This window comes from Chamaea fasciata, unplaced genomic scaffold, assembly GCF_029207755.1.
Source record: "Chamaea fasciata isolate MVZ Bird 193981 ecotype frontalis unplaced genomic scaffold, bChaFas1.0.hap1 SCAF_4, whole genome shotgun sequence".
Classification (NCBI taxonomy): Eukaryota; Metazoa; Chordata; class Aves; order Passeriformes; family Sylviidae; genus Chamaea; species Chamaea fasciata.
The window spans coordinates 42,162,217-42,167,154 of record NW_027094089.1 but is presented as its reverse complement, the minus strand read 5'-3'; positions in this window follow the sequence as shown (position 1 = coordinate 42,167,154).

Genomic DNA, 4,938 nt, shown 5'->3' with positions numbered 1-4,938 from the left:
TTTTTGGCCTTCCCTCCTCTTCTGCTGCTGGACTGCAGTAAACTGCTATGCAGTATTTCTTTAGTTCCAGCCTCTGCACATTCAAATCTTCAGTCACAGGGAAATCAATTATATTTTGCCACTAAATAGAATCACATAAATGATCAACATGTAGCTTCTGAGTTTGGAAATATTTTGCCCTAAACAAAAAAAAAAGACATTGTTCCAGGTCATGGCAGAGTGGCATATTTCCTCTGCCTTCAAATGCTGTTAAGGAGCAGAGGTAAATACTGGGTGAATTCACACAAATGGTGACAAATTCTGTCATCCAAATTTGGAGGAGAGAAACTCTGTGTAGTTGTTTCCACCTTTAATTCTAATTCCAGATAGGATTTAAAAAATGCAGAAAAACTTAGCTACTTGAAAAAAAACCAAGTAATTTTATTTCTAAGGAAAATGAAAAGCTATTTTTTGTTGGAAGGAAAAGTGAAGATTTAAGTTTCTATTCCATATCCTTGTCAAAACTTTGTACCCAGTCAATAGATTTAGTTCTTTGTAACACTAGTTACTCATCTCAGTTTATTCAGTTTTATGACTACTATAATTTAGCCATAACAAGATACAAAACACAGATGGAATATCCTGTTTAAACAAAATCTATTGACATTTGTACTATGTTACAAAAAGTCCTAATATAAATGCCTTGTTATTTCCATTCTGCTGTGTTTGATTTTTCAGTGTTAAACTGTTTCTATGATTCATTAATACCATGTCCAAAATATATTCCAGCTAAAATATTTAGGAACACTTTCATGATATATATTAGTTTATATAGCTATATCTTGAACACAGGAATAGTAACCACTTAGCCTTGAGGAGTGTAAAGATCCAAGAGAAATTACCTACCATACCTGTAATTGGAGTTCTCTTAAAGGTCATAACCCTCTATAGATCCACACTTACCCTCCTTTCTCCTCTTGGGATTTGTAATACATTAGGCTTAGGATGGATTGTTTAGCTCTCTTTAGACCATAAAGAAACTGATGAAGAATAAGTCACATGGTGCTCCCTGTAAGACTTGTATATAACTGAGCATTATATAAGCCAGCCTGACAGATGGCTAGAAATAAGCTTTCCAGTAACATGACTCAAATATTGCACTTAAATTAATCATGATCTTCAAGTTATTTCAGTTGCATAAAAGTAATTCAATTTCCTTCTACTGTTACAGCATCTACAAAGCCTTCTCTTTTAAGAATATGAGTTGATTTGACTAATTAACAATACCACGGTTTTATCAAACTGTAGTGGTTTGAAAGCAAAACAAATGAGAGGCTCCAAGTCAGAGATACAATTTAATAGGAAGAAAGGAAAGAAAGTAAAATAAAACAAATGCAATAATACAAAAGACCACTGACAGAGTCAGAGTACAACCTGAGCAGGGTGATGGAAGCAGTCCAGATGAGGTGGTCTTCCTGAAGCAGTGATCCTGTAGAAAGGTCTGGTAGCTTTGTTCCTCGGGGAATCCAGTGGGTAAGGGCCCCCTGTACTGTCCCAAACCCCAGATTATATCCAGGTGAGAATGCTTGGTTCCTCCCTCTGGGCAGAGCATCTCACAATGGGATGATGAGTCATGCAGGGGGTCCTTGATGGCCCATTAAACAGAGATAGCTCCTGGAGGGAGTTATCTATGAGTCATGGGCAAGGCATCTGATGGGCCATTAGCAGAAGATAATGGCCCAGAGGGAGGGGGTCATGGAAAACACTGCCCCACCTGGATTCAACAGTCCATGAAGATGGTGATAGAATATTTTGTGCACATCCTATACTACAACCCAGGACACAAACATCACACAAACAAAAGAAACCCAGGATTTTTTCCTTTTTTAATATATATAGAAGGATTGCAAAAAAATCAATGTAGAAATTATGTTTCTTAACAATGACAATGATGCAACATTTTATTTATCATCCAGATGGGACCCTCATGCTTTCTGTGCAAAAGATTGCTGCTTTACTTTACCTCTCCAATATTAACTGCATGAATATAAAGGGCTGGTTTGAAGTTATGGCTTTCAGTGTAGACAGCAGGTGCTGTATTACAACACTGATTTCATCCTGAATAAACAAAAATACCCACTTTTCACAAAGATTTTTCCCTCCCTTTGTTATACTTATTTCAGCATCACATGGTATTAAAATGCGTACATATAAAAGGTCACTTTTTTTCCTTTCAAAACATTTCTTTGTGGTTTATTTTCCCAGAGGTACACATAGAATCAACAATCGATAAGAGAACATCACATACCACTCTGACTTACCTTTGAGGAATATCATTTAGGTCAACACATTTTAGCAGGGAAAGACTTCTACAGACAATCATTTTGCTTTTAATGATGCTTCCTAATCACTAAGTAGATTTTCCTTGAATAGCAATAATACAGTTCAGTTATTCAGTTTGATGCATTTTAGCAAGGAAAAATGCAGTGAAAGTCTTTATTCTGAGCAATGCAGCCAGATTTTTATGAACTGAAGTGTTCCCTCTTTATAATTCTGAGCATTCCTGACGTGGATTGAGACTTGATTTCCTAAAGGATAGCTTAGCAAATTTCCACTGCACTGTATAACCAGTAGAACACTAACAGATCATAACAGTAGTATCCTGGATTCTCTTACAATCTCTGAAATCTTGAATTTTAGTGAAGAAAGTCAAATTAATAAGTTCTGCTATTTAAGTTCATCTTTTAAAAATATTCTTCAAAGTTAAGGAAGACTTTCTGTAGATGATATTGTATTTTTCAAAGCAGTCACAAAGGAGCATAGAAGAGTTCTTTTAAAAGGCATGGTATGGATTGCTGTGAACAAGGTTAGTGTTTATAGCCCACTGTCAAAAGCAAATCCAAATCCCACATAAAATAGTTAAGCTCATGATTTTTCAATTTATTGAAGGACATAGAAGAGACAGAGAAACTGTGATTTTGGAATCATGTTAGCCCTGATATATTACAGCTATTGATTTCAATATAATAGGAAAAATTATTTTAAAAATACATCCATAAGTCACTGTAGTACTTTTCTGTAATCTAATTTATGCTTTCCTATATGGTATGAACAAATATTTCTGTCCATTGAGAACTATGTGAAAGCCATTTGAGGAAAAAATATCATTTCTACAAATTATCTGGTCAGTTTCTGTATTGAAGACTTCACAGACTTTCAACTTTGTTGAAATGACATGTTTGTTTTTGGTGTACTATGCCTTCAATGCTCTAGTTACACTAACCACATGGTTGTGCAAACATTCATATGCATTATGATCACACACTTTTCATAGGTTCAGTACAGAGAAACAAAGTATGTTCAATATTTTTTTCTCTTTATTATTCAGAGCATAGCCGTATGCTTAGGATGCATTATTACATCCTCAATTGCATTAAAAAATGTTAACTACCTCATGAACATTTCTATGCCATTTACCAGCTTATGCAAAGGATGTAAAGACATTCTAATGTGTTATATTTATTTCATTTACTTCAGGCTTACTCACACAGTTTGCAGTCACCCAGTGGACGAAAAGATTAAGGATGGATTCAACCAACAGGAAGAACACCAGTCATTGACACTTCATTATGCAGCAGCACAGATAAGAGAGGCAGTGGCTGGGGCCGAAAATAGTGTAGATTTAGTTTTGGAAAGAAACCTTGTGCTGTTCTTGTGAAGTGGTCCCACAGAGCAATGAGGTTGCCCAAGAAGCACACAGGACAATCTGGATATCCCTTAGCCACATGTAATTTTGAATCTTCGCTTCACGGTTTGGTACTCCACTGAGCCTATGCTGTGTTAAGCATAGGCTTGAGGAGCTAAAAGTTACATTATGTACTTGTACTGCTAATAAAATTTTACTGGTGGAGAAGCTCACCTTTTTTTTTTTTTTTTTTTTTTTAATTGTGGAAACAAACTCAGAGACCTTCTATCGTGGCATCTCTGTACCATGATATCCAAGCTTAGTTTACAAATTTGAAAGATCCCATCATGCTTGTCCACTGGATGTTATGCAGCCAGGCAAAGTAGCGGGGGTGACTCAGAAGAATTTGATTTGAAGAGCAATAAATAAATAGGTAAATAACCCAAGACAATTTAAAGGTCAAAAATAACCTTAACAGTCTTCTGATTCTACTGGAAAAGAAAAATCACTTGTATCATGGTGACAGAGCTTCCTTTTCTTCATTTTTAGCTGTGCATGCTGAGTTCAGCAGGGTGCAGGCTACATGTGTGAAGTTTAGTGCTACTGTAAATCATTCTGTGATGCATCTTGATAAAATTCAGTGTGCCCAACTGGCAGTAACTGAATTCTCAATTCAGGTTTGGGTGTAGTATCTAATATAAGATGTTTAAGAAATTTGTGAGAGGCACAGAAAACTGTCTAGACCAGAGAAAAAGACTTGATGCCATTGATATTGCTATGAGGGTCAGGATAAATTTAATTTATCTGAATTTCTGTGGAAATCAGAATTAAATAAAAGGATCCAGTTGAAAATACCACGGCCACCTAAAGATATTTACCAATGAGCATCTAAGAATAGGTTCAGCCATTAGCTGATGTCTTTTGCAAATGTGCTTATTGTGAGCATTCTCCTTCTGAAGAGATAGATACCAAAGGATGGGTGGATGCTATAATGAATCTCTGGTTAGCCAGATGGCTACTGTGAAAAGAGGCTTTCCAGACATGCTTTTGGAAGATGTAAACCAAACAGAACAATCAGAAGCTTGTGATGCTAACTCCAAGTTTGACTGGCCTACCTCTTAAAGTGACAGTGAGTTCCATGCTGGGATCCATATGGAGAAGGGAGAATGCAGGCCAGCTTGAGGACACATGTGTGAACCCCAAAGCGCTTGATTACTTGTGTACGCAGACCATGAAATACTTGTGTATTTCAGTCCCCTCTGACTGGTCTGAAA